General features: G+C 39.6%; 1 long non-coding RNA gene across 1 annotated transcript; it reads right to left on the bottom strand.

Annotated features, from left to right (window-relative positions):
- Window positions 1-9,993: 9,993 nt before the first annotated feature.
- On the bottom strand, window positions 9,994-12,272 carry LOC126619482 (uncharacterized). Its single transcript, XR_007622076.1, has 2 exons — window positions 11,476-12,272; window positions 9,994-10,449 (listed from the first exon to the last, which is right to left on the bottom strand). It is a non-coding gene; the product is annotated as an uncharacterized LOC126619482 (long non-coding RNA).
- Between the last annotated feature and the right edge of the window lie 603 nt (window positions 12,273-12,875).

The raw sequence follows: 12,875 nt of genomic DNA, 5'->3' as shown, positions 1-12,875 counted from the left end.
TGAAACTCCCTTATATTCTAGCGTCAAATTCATGCATGAAAATTAAGCGTGCACTCTCAACCAACATACACAAATTAGTTTTTATACGAACGGATAAGTAAATTGAATTCACAATTCAAGAAACGCAATTGGAAGTAATCAAATCATATAGCAAGCATAAACATGGTTTTGAATCCCCCCCTAGCCAAGGGGGGTTTAGTTCCTCATTATTACAAAACAAAGATAAACAAATTTAACCATTGAAAAACAAAGGGAAGAAAGCACCTAAACGTTCCAACGATCCATGTTGGATAGCAAGCGCGTCCAAGGACTTTTCTCCTTCTCCTTGCCGCCACAACAAGGTTGGAATGATGTTGAAGGGTTAATTATTTGGAGGAATGGATGGGAAGGGGTTTAGATATGTAGGAGAGGCAAGGAAAGGCTTGGAGAATGGTTAATTTCTGGATGATTTGAATGAGGTTGCTGCCATGGTATTTATAGGAAGAGGATGGACATGTTTAATGCAAAAATCTGGTGGAATGAAGTAGGTAAGGCATGGCAAGGTGGAGAATTGTTGGTGAGGGTAGGTTTTGAGTCATCCACTCACATGTCATGGTGAGTTAAGCATTGCATCATCCACTCAAATGTCATGGTGAGTTAAGCATTACATCATCCACTCAAATGTCATAGTGAGATAGGCATTGCATCATCACTAAAAAATCTGGTGGAAGTAAAACAAAGGGAAGGCCACGACATTGATGAATTTTATGGGGTATGCATGGTTTTGAGTGAAGTTTTGGCCAATCCTTCTAGAAATTTATCCCTTCTTGCAACTTGTATTTGTTTCACCAGATTTTTAGCATGTTCCTAGCCTCTTTTTTTCTTCAAATTTGTCCATCCATCTTGCTCATATCATAAGTAATCCATTCCAAGCTCAAAACTGCTCCAAAATGCACCAAAATGCACTTTCTTGCTACCTTAACCCTTTGGACCTACAAACACACGAAAATGGCTTAAAGTACTAAAATAACTAAGAACTAATAACGTAAATGCAAGAAAACTAGTTAACTAAGTCGCATAAATATGCGTCTATCAAATTCCCCCACACTTAGCTTTTGCTAGTCCTCGAGCAAAATAAAACAAACAAAACATAACCTAACCTTCCAACATTTGCTACAGGGATTTCCAACGATACATAACATGCCAAAGATCATTATTCCCACAGATTTTAGTCATCCCTACTCTTGAGCATATACTTAATCATAGTTACCATTCACTAGCTCACATTTAATCGTTTAAAACAACATTATGGACGTAGTAACATGCCTTAGAGAATCCACTCAATTCCTTACTGGATACACTCTTATTTTCACACAGATTTTCTAACTACACTCCCTATACTAAGTATATGTGAGAAGATTGATGTAAACATGGAAACGAACACTCACACATGTTATAAAAGAAGCACTTTTCTGGAATGATTAAGCATTTATAGATATGATCTCATGAATGGAACGCTACTACTTAGATGCGAGAACCAGGGACACCATATGCTCAAACCAATCCCAAACTCCACATATTGAAATACATAACACTCAAGATAGAAGTTAAGGGTTGTAACGGGGCTTGGGGAATGGTTAACAAAGAAAGGATAGGGAAAACAAACGTTCTTCAAGCATTAGTAAGCAAAGTAGTAAAATTGAGACTTAGAATTCACTTAGATTGCAGAAATTAACTTTAAAACACAAGGGGAAGATTTAAACAACTTTTTAGGGCCGAATTCATTGTTTTGGACCCTTATTTCAACAAACAATATTTTGGAACTCTTTTTTTTTTTTTTTTTTTTTTTACTCGTGCCTATGGCACACAAACTCACATGATAAACACTTCCCCCACACTTATTTTCTGCCCACATTAATCAAAAGGAATTCAATTTGAATCATGCTTACTATACTTTAAGAACGAGGGTATGGATAGTCCTAATCTAGGCTAGGTGAGGATGATGTGGGTTAACAAAGAAAAGGCTAAACAAGGTTCAATGGAGTTAAACTTAAACACATAATGAAATAGGATACACGACAATTTGGCTTTGGTGGTGGTCACTACACAACTTCATCTTGAATATGTGTTATGCAGATCAATAGCATGCTTTGAATGAAATGGGCATGAGTTCTAGCATTTGGAACTACATGATAAAACGCCTTCTAAGTAGTAACCAATCAAAGAATAATGAGATCATGCAACGACTTTAGAAGACAACAAATGCACAGATTATTAACTCTCCAAAGAACGTTAAAAGCTCAAGTCTCTCAGGGTTGTAGCGTTAGTTTGAGTTTCTTCCTTCAAGCATGTTACAAAAACTAATTTTTCTTTTGACTACATGTGAATTCATGAACTATAATTACAACTAAGCATAAACCAAAGAGCATGTCAAACTTTCATCCATGTTTGTAACTTACTTCAACAGTTATGCAATTACAAACCGAATCCTCATTATTGTGTTGGAAGGTATCCTAAGACGCAAACAAACACACAAAAACAACCCTTTTTCGGTTTTTAAAACAAATTTTTCAAATTTTTATGTGATTTTCGGATTTTTACTTCAAAACACACTAAAACACATCAAAACAACTTAAAAACACTTAAAAAAAAAAGCAAGGAACAAGTCTTTAAGTTAAGGGTGATAAAATCCCACGAATTTGCATCAAAACACTTTGGTTACCCCCCCACACTTAAATCAAACATTGTCCTCAATGTTTCAAGCATAGACTAACACAAATAACAAACAAACAAACAAAATAGCAACTAAGCAATTTAACATGGCATAAATGAAAACAACAACAAAGAGAAGGGTTTAGGAACGCAAATCTGGAATTTGGAGTGTTCTCTAGGTCTTCCTTTGTTGCATGCATGGGTTGCCTCCCAAGTAGCGCTTGCTTTAACGTCGTACAGCCGGACGAAGAACCCATTCACTCCTCAATGGAGTCCATGGCATGCAAGGGAATGTCATCCACGGTATGCTCCTCAAAGTTCTCGTAGTACGGCTTCAAACGATGCCCGTTCACCTTGAATTCGTGTCCCGTTTTCAAGCTTTGGATTTGGACTGCACCATGAACAAAAACATTAGTAATAACAAAAGGTCCAATCCACTTGGAACGTAACTTACCGGGAAACAAACGTAAACGGGAATTGAACAATAGCACTTTCTGCCCAATTGCGAACGTTTTGCCTCTAATCATCTTATCATGGAACGCCTTGGTCTTTTCCTTGTAAATGCATGCGTTCTCGTATGCCTCGTGCCGTATCTCATCAAGCTCATTCAATTGGAACTTCCGGTGACTTCCCGCTTCATCGAGGTTCATGTTAAACTTCTTGACGGCTCAATGAGCTTTGTGCTCCAACTCAACGGGGAGATGGCACGGTTTGCCATAGACAAGCCGAAAGGGGGACATTCCAATGAGTGTCTTGTACGCCGTACGATACGCCCAAAGTGCATCATCTAACCGTAAACTCCAATCCTTCCTTGTTGGCCCAACGGTCTTCTCTAGGATTTGCTTGATCTCACGGTTGGAAACCTCGGCTTGGCCATTAGTTTGAGGATGATAAGGCGTAGAAACCTTATGATTGACATTGTATTTCCTCAATAACGCCTCAATGGTCCGGTTGCAAAAGTGTGACCCTCCATCACTAATGATCACTCGTGGCATGCCAAACCTTGCAAAAATGTTAGTTCTAATAAAATCTGCAACCACTTTAGAATCATTAGTCCGGGTGGCCTTTGCTTCCACCCACTTTGACACATAATCAACCGCAAGCAAAATATATATAAAACCATACGAAGAAGGAAAGGGACCCATGAAATCAATACCCCAAACATCGAAAATTTCAACATTTAGGATAGAAACCTGCGGCATTTGGTCCCTAGCACCAATGTTACCCATTCGTTGGCATTTATCACATGTTAAGCAAAAAGTTCTAGCATCCTTAAAAATACTAGGCCAATAAAATCCACATTGTAATACCTTAAGGGCAGTTCTTTGTGTGCCAAAGTGCCCACCACATGCATACGTGTGACAAAAACTTAAAATTGAACGAAATTCAAAATCAAGCACACAACGACGAACAATTTGATCCGGGCAAAATTTCCACAAATATGGATCATCCCAAACATAAAACCGTGCATCATGCCTAAGTTTATCACGTTGGTGCCTAGTGTAAGTGCTTGGAATTCGTTTTGTCACCAAAAAGTTCACCAAATCAGCATACCAAGGCTCACTAACCTTTATGGACATCAATTGTTCATCGGGGAATGTCTCCAAAATCGGCAAAGCCTCCTCATTATGCACCATTCGGCTCAAGTGGTCAGCCACTACGTTCTCACTTCCCTTCTTGTCACGAATCTCTATGTCGAACTCTTGAAGTAGCAACATCCACCGAATTAGCCGTGGCTTGGCCTCCTTTTTGGTGAGCAAGTACTTCAATGCTGCATGGTCAGTGAAAACAATTATTTTAGTACCAATTAGATATGATCTAAACTTATCTAAAGCAAAAACAACGGCAAGAAGTTCTTTTTCTGTAGTGGAATAGTTCAATTGTGCATCATTCAACGTCCGTGAGGCATAGTAGATGACGTGTGGCTTTTTGTCCTTCCTTTGTCCCAAAACAGCCCCTAAAGCGTAGTCGGACGCATCGCACATAAGCTCGAAAGGTAGGCTCCAATCTGGTGGAACAATGATGGGTGCCGTGGTTAACAACTCCTTGAGTTGATTGAATGATGCCGTGCACTCCTTGGTGAATTCAAACGCCACTTCTTTTTGTAGGAGACGGCAAAGAGGTTGTGCTATCTTCGAAAAATCTTTGATAAACCTACGATAAAATCCTGCATGACCAAGAAACGAACGAACCTCTCTAACCGAAGTCGGAGAGGGTAAGTGACGTACTAGATCTATTTTGGATTTATCCACCTCAATGCCGTTTTCAGAGATAATATGCCCTAAAACTATGCCTTGTTTTACCATAAGGTGACACTTTTCCCAATTTAAAACGAGGTTAGTTTCCATGCATCGTTTTAAGATTAATGTGAGATTTTCCAAGCAACCATCAAACGAATCGCCAAAGACACTAAAATCATCCATGAATACCTCAATAATCTTCTCAATAAAATCTGAAAAAATACTTACCATGCATCGTTGGAACGTGGCCGGTGCATTGCATAAACCGAATGGCATGCGGCGGTAAGCAAAAGTACCAAATGGGCATGTGAAGGTGGTCTTTTCTTGGTCTTCCGGAGCTATGACAATTTGATTATATCTCGAATAACCGTCAAGAAAACAATAAAAAGAATGACCGGCTAACCTTTCTAGCATTTGATCGATGAATGGTAGTGGAAAGTGGTCCTTCCTTGTGGTGTTGTTGAGCTTCCTATAATCAATGCATACTCTCCAACCTGTTTGAATACGGGTTGGTACAAGCTCGTCTTCGGCATTCTTCACCACAGTGACTCCGGACTTCTTTGGGACAACTTGAACCGGTGAGACCCAACGGCTATCCGAAATTGGATAAATCACCCCACAATCGAGAAGCTTTATAATCTCCTTTTTCACGACTTCCATCATTGGAGGGTTGAGTCGGCGTTGAGCCTCTCGAGTTGGTTTAGCCCCCTCCTCTAGAAAGATGCGATGCATGCACGTTGTAGGGCTAATTCCCTTAATATCGGCCAATGTCCATCCGATGGCTGTTTTGTGCTCTTTCAACACCCGAATCAACTTTTCTTCCTCTAATGCCGTGAGTGATGAAGAGACAATGATGGGCAACGTCTCTTCCTCTCCCAAGAATGTATACTTTAAATGATCCGGCAACGGTTTAAGCTCAAGAACGGGGGCCTGAATCACAGAAGGTAACAACGTATTAGTGGAAACGGGAATTGGAATTGGGTTAGACGACTTACCATGATGTTTTGGCAATGATTCCAAGGCAGCCACAAGCTCGGCATGTTCATCATTTGGTACGGCCATGTTGGGTTTTGTGCCAAATCCTTGTGCAATTGTCGTTTCGAGTGGATCGTCTTCCAACATATCAAGATAATCCTGCGCCAATTCATCCAATATATCAATAGAAAAACAAGAATGATCATCTTTAGGAAATTTCATAGCTTCAGAAATGTTAAAGTTAATAATCTCCCCATCAAATTCCATTGTCAACGTCCCTTTGAACACATCGATCTTGGTGCGTGCTGTTTTCATGAATGGCCTCCCAAGTAGAATCGGCAATGGGGTGACATTTGGTGAGTCCTCCATCTCTAAAACGTAGAAATCCGCTGGAAATATCAAGTTATCCACCTGCACCAATACATCCTCCAAAACTCCTTTCGGATATGCATTAGAACGATCGGCTAATTGAATTATAACACCATCGTTTTTAAGCTCTCCTAAGTTCATGGATGCATATATTGAGTATGGCATGACATTAATTGAAGCTCCTAGATCTAACATAGCATGTTCAAATTTAGTATTGCCTATAACACATGGAATTGTAAAACTTCCCGGATCTTTGCATTTAGGAGGTAATTTTCTTTGCAAAACAGCGGAAACATTCTCACTTACCTGAACAACCTCTTTGTTTGAAATTCTCTTTCTTGTTGTACATAGTTCCTTCAAAAACTTGGCGTACCTAGGTACTTGCTTAATTGCGTCAAGGAGAGGTATATTGACTTGCACTTTCCGGAACGTCTCTAGAATGTCCTTTTCAGCTTCTTCTTTCTTTGTTTGCTTGAACCTACTAGGAAAGGGGACATTCAAAGGAAAATCATTAGTTGGAATGGAATTGGACACGGTTGTACCTTTATTTGGCAGATTGGATGGCTTAGGAGCCATGGAGACTTGCGGCAAAGGAACCTCTTTCCTTGCCGTAGCCAACCCTTGTTCCTCCTCTTCAATTATCACTTCCTCCACCTTGTTTGGGGCTGATTTGGATGGTGGTGGGGCTGTTCCAACTTGTTTTCCGCTTCTTAACATGATTGCCTTGGCAGATTCAAAGCCTCCTTTTGGATTTGCAATGGTTGAGCTAGGCAACCTGCCTTGCTCTCGAAACTGCCCCATGAACTCGGCAATTTGCCCTACTTGTTTCTCCAACTCGTCCACCTTTTTGTCCCTATTTTGCATTCCCTGCGCCATAGAAGTTAGTAAATTAAAAATTTGATCATTATCAATAGACGAACCTGATTTTTGGGCAGGTTGTGCTTGGGGTTGAGTTGGTGCAAACGGCTTTTGATAGAAACCCGGGGGTTGTTGCCTAAATCCGCTTTGTTGTTGGCCTTGTTGGGGGTTCTCGCCATTTGAAATTTGGATGATCACGCCAACCGGGATTGTAAGTATTGGAAAAGGGGTCATTCCTTGGTTGGTATTGGTTGCCAAATCCCACGGCATTGAGGGTCTCCCACCCTCCATTTTCTATCAACTGTGGGCACTTGTCCGTAAGGTGGCCTTGCATGGAACACACGCCACAAGCTGCCACGTTTTGCACTTTTGGACCTTCCACTACCTGAGAAAGCAAAGTAGTAAGGTTAGCCATTTGATTTTGAAGTTCGGTTATGGCACTTACCTCATTGACTTGATGTGGTCGTGGGTTACTCCTTTGTCCAACGCCTTCGTATTGTTGAGCATTCAACGCACGGTTGGAAATTAAAGTCTTTGCTGCCGTGGGGGTCTTGTCCACCAAGGCTCCTCCCGCCGAGGCATCTAGCATTTGACGTTCGATAGGTAGTAGCCCCTCGTAGAAGTATTGCAAAAGAAGTTCCTCCTTCTTCAATTGCTGTGGACAAGAAGCAACAAGAGATTTAAAACGTTCATAATAAGTAGGAAAAGATTCACCTTCCTCTTGTTGAATTCCACTTATCCTTTTCCGTAGGAGGATGACTCGAGAAGTTGGGAAAAACTTCTCCAAGAAGGCCCGTTTCATGCTTTCCCATGATGTGACGGTTCCGGGCGCCAATTCGTACAACCAATCCTTCGCCTTTTCCAAGAGAGAAAAAGGGAAGGCTTTCATCTTCAAAATATGATAGGAGCATATTTATGCGCCTTAGTTAGCTAGTTCTTATGCATCTTTGTTATGTTTTCTTCGTTAAAGTAGTCTTTTAAGCTACTTTCATGTGTTTTCAGGTTTAAAGGACATATTACATGAAATGATGCAATTTGGAACTTTTGGAGCAAAAAGTGAGCTTGGAATGAAAAGGACATGCTTGGAACACAAGGTTGGGTTGAAATTGAAGAGTTCGAGATTTGAGGTTTCCTACTTGAAGTAGGAAAGCTAAGCCTAAAAGTTTCCATTTTGGGTTGATCTTTCCTAAATCGGAATTGGCAACCAAAGTTTCTAAAGTTGGAAGTTTCTATTCTTGGAGGTTTCCAATTTCGAGAGTTTCTATTCTCGGCTTTGGGCTTTTGGATGACCCATCTTTGCCTCTTGGACCTATGCCGCACCTAACCCTAACCCTAGCCCACTTAATCAGCCGCACCTAGGCCTTGTTCACATGAAAAAAATCTGATTACTTACCCTAAGCCCATGCCACACCTAATGTTCTAGAAACCCTAGTTTTTGGTGGATTTCCTAACCCTAGCCGCACCTAAACCCTAGCCCATTTGTCTAATCTGATTTCTTTAGGGTTTGGCTGCCTATATATATATGTTTTACCTCCCTTGGCCGAATCACAACCCTCTCCATAATCCAGAAATTAATCCTTCACGCCAGAAACCATTCCCCATCTTCAACAGCACCTATCCTTCATCATTCACCATATTTTCTGACCCAAAACCACCCTAGCCGTCCCATACACCTATCCTACACACTTTTCCACCACTCTACACCATCCATAACCCCCAAAAACCATCACAAACCCCTGTGCCGCAACCAAGGAAGAGGAGGAAGGTTCTTAGATGTTCCTGCTGTGCAATTTAGATTGCTGGAATTTTTAGGTGTGATCTTTCTTATGTTTCAATGTTTCAATTCAATAAACTTTGTGTTGTGAGTATGAGGAACTAAACCCCCTTAGTTGGGGGGTAATTCGAAACCATGTACATGCTTGCAATTTGATTCGATTACATTCAGTTGTTATTTCATAAGTTGTGGATTCAATTCGTTCATCTATTTGATTGATACTTATTTATGTATGTTGATTGAGAGTGCACGCTTAGTTTTCATGCATGAATATGATGCTAGATTATGAGGGAGTTTCACCTAATAGTTACAATCTTATAATCACAAGTAGTGAAGATCGCTTGAAAACGATCGCGTTGAATGAATTCTTAGCATAAGTTTCATGCAATTCATAGTAACGAATGCTTCGTCAATGCTTATGTTTTTCATAGAACGTAATGATTCTTGCTTGTATCTCTATTATGCAATTCATGTAGGGAACTCGTAGGGAATGTTTTAGGTTGTCGTATGCAATCATCCAACTTAATAACTTGTGGAAAAACTGAGGGTTAATTAGTGCAATTCACGGTTAATCTGGGGCGTTGAGTATTTATAATTTATTGGAAGAACAACTGAAAATCGTTTTGTTTGCAAGTGTGACATGTGTGGAGAAGAACCTCCTAACTAGCCTTTTTATCCATCTATTTCACCAAAATCGTTTTTACAATCTGTGCTAGTTAAAGTTTCTGTTTTGTGTTAAATTTTCGTCCAAAACAAATCCCCCTTTAATTTGAAGTCTTAGATTAGTTAGTAAGTGTTTTGATTTGTGTTTCTAAGTATTTTGATTCAAGAATTCATCAAATTTCGTCCAAATTAGTGTAGGTGCTCAAAACTGCCCAGAAAGTGGTTTTTAGGCAGTTTTGAGCCTTCTAGTTGCTGTTTTGAGTTTTAGGTTTGTTTAAGTGTTTTAACCTTTACTTTTGCATTCTTTGAGTCTAGTTTAGTGTTTTAAACTTTGTTTTTGAGTTTTTAAGTCAGTTTCCAAGTGTTTAGCAATCCCTCCTAATCCCCGGTCTAGAACGATCCCTACTTACATCTTTGCTACAATTTGACAAAAGAGGGTTTAATTTGTGTGCTTATCTATTTCGCATCAAAATACTCCCATCGACATTGACGGGGGTCATGCTCGAACACACTACCTCGAATTCTTTCAAGTGTTTGTTAGGATCTACCATGGACAACCCATGGTACTTCGGAATGTGGTGTAACAAGCTTGACTTCAATTCAAATTCTTCTGTCTTTCCTCGGGCTGCTGCGGGGTATTGGATACATAGAGGCGCGACATTGTCCAATCCCGAGGCTGAAAGTTCTTTGATTGTTCGATTGTCCACCTCCATGTCTTTTTCTGCCTCCTCCTTTTCTTCAAATTCGGATTCAGAACTAGAACTAGGTGGATTAGGTTATGGTACTTTCCTTTTCCTTCTCAAAGTTCGTTCAAAATTGCCGTCAAACTCCGATATATGTGCACGAACTGGTTGAGAACTACGAGTCATAAACTAGTACCTGAAATAAACAAAATCAAATAAAATTAAAACTAAAATTAAAACACAAAAAAAAAAGAAATAAAAAGAAACAATGGGGATTTAGCAAAGTTGCTAATCCCCGGCAACGGCGCCAAAATTTGATGCGAGAATTACTTGACACACTCAAATTAAACCCTCTTTTTGACAATTGTAGTAAAGTATGTAAGTAGGGATCGTTCTAAACCGGGGATTAGGAGGGCTTGCTAAAACCTCTAAACTGACTCAAAAACAAAAAGAAACAAAGTTAAAAATGTAAACAAAAGATTTTAAAACGAGAAAGTAAAAGGGGGATTTGAGTTTGGTGAAGTTGAAAGTAAAAACGAATAAACTAAAAACTTAAATAGATTTTAAACAAATTTGGGTTGAATGGATAATGGAAGGCTAGCTAAGGGGTTCTTCTCCACACATGTCTTGCTTGCATACAAAATGATTTCCAATTGCTCTTCGATAAGTTATGAATACTCAACGCCCCAAATTAACCGTGAATTGCACTAATTAACTCTCAGTTTTTCAACAAGTTATTAGATTATCGCATACGACAACCCAAAACATTCCCTACAAGTTCCCTACATGAATTGCATAATAGAGATACAAGCAAGAATCATTAAGTTCTATGAAAAACATAAGCATTGACGAGGCACTCGTTACTATGATTTGCATGAAACTTATGCCAAGAATTTACTTAACGTGATTGTGACTAGCAACCTTCACTACTTGTGAATATAAGTTCATAACGATTAGGTGAAACTCCCTTATATTCTAGCGTCAAATTCATGCATGAAAATTAAGCGTGCACTCTCAACCAACATACACAAATTAGTTTTTATACGAACGGATAAGTAAATTGAATTCACAATTCAAGAAACGCAATTGGAAGTAATCAAATCATATAGCAAGCATAAACATGGTTTTGAATCCCCCCCTAGCCAAGGGGGGTTTAGTTCCTCATTATTACAAAACAAAGATAAACAAATTTAACCATTGAAAAACAAAGGGAAGAAAGCACCTAAACGTTCCAACGATCCATGTTGGATAGCAAGCGCGTCCAAGGACTTTTCTCCTTCTCCTTGCCGCCACAACAAGGTTGGAATGATGTTGAAGGGTTAATTATTTGGAGGAATGGATGGGAAGGGGTTTAGATATGTAGGAGAGGCAAGGAAAGGCTTGGAGAATGGTTAATTTCTGGATGATTTGAATGAGGTTGCTGCCATGGTATTTATAGGAAGAGGATGGACATGTTTAATGCAAAAATCTGGTGGAATGAAGTAGGTAAGGCATGGCAAGGTGGAGAATTGTTGGTGAGGGTAGGTTTTGAGTCATCCACTCACATGTCATGGTGAGTTAAGCATTGCATCATCCACTCAAATGTCATGGTGAGTTAAGCATTACATCATCCACTCAAATGTCATAGTGAGATAGGCATTGCATCATCACTAAAAAATCTGGTGGAAGTAAAACAAAGGGAAGGCCACGACATTGATGAATTTTATGGGGTATGCATGGTTTTGAGTGAAGTTTTGGCCAATCCTTCTAGAAATTTATCCCTTCTTGCAACTTGTATTTGTTTCACCAGATTTTTAGCATGTTCCTAGCCTCTTTTTTTCTTCAAATTCGTCCATCCATCTTGCTCATATCATAAGTAATCCATTCCAAGCTCAAAACTGCTCCAAAATGCACCAAAATGCACTTTCTTGCTACCTTAACCCTTTGGACCTACAAACACACGAAAATGGCTTAAAGTACTAAAATAACTAAGAACTAATAACGTAAATGCAAGAAAACTAGTTAACTAAGTCGCATAAATATGCGTCTATCAATCCACCACCTTTGCCTGTCCCTCACCTTTGCCGAGCCCAACCTACACCCAAATCCATATTCTCTGACCCCAAACCTTCCTAGCCGTGCCCTACACCTATCCTAGATAGTTTTCCACCATTCTTCCTCATCCAAAGTCATCCAAAACCATCCAAAAACCCCCTAAACCAACTCTGCCGCAACAAGGAGAAGAAGGAAGAGGAGCTTTCTGTGCAGATTTCAAAGTGGACTTCTTTGGCATTTTAGGTGTAATCTTTCTTATGTCTTCGATGTTTCAATTCAATAAACTTTGTGTTGTGAGTATGAGGAACTAAACCCCCTTAGTTGGGGGGTGATTCGAAACCATGTACATGCTTGCAATTTGATTCGATTACATTCAGTTGTTATTTCATAAGTTGTGGATTCGATTCGTTCATCTATTTGATTGATACTTATTTATGTATGTTGATTGAGAGTGCACGCTTAGTTTTCATGCATGAATATGATGCTAGATTATGAGGGAGTTTCACCTAATAGTTACAACCTTATAATCACAAGTAGTGAAGATCGCTTGAAATCGATCGCGTTGAATGAACTCTTAGCATAAGTTTC

This window comes from Malus sylvestris, chromosome 4 (assembly GCF_916048215.2).
Source record: "Malus sylvestris chromosome 4, drMalSylv7.2, whole genome shotgun sequence".
Taxonomy (NCBI): domain Eukaryota; kingdom Viridiplantae; phylum Streptophyta; class Magnoliopsida; order Rosales; family Rosaceae; genus Malus; species Malus sylvestris.
Note: the sequence above shows the minus strand (reverse complement) of the source record. Positions and strands in the feature narration are given on the sequence as shown.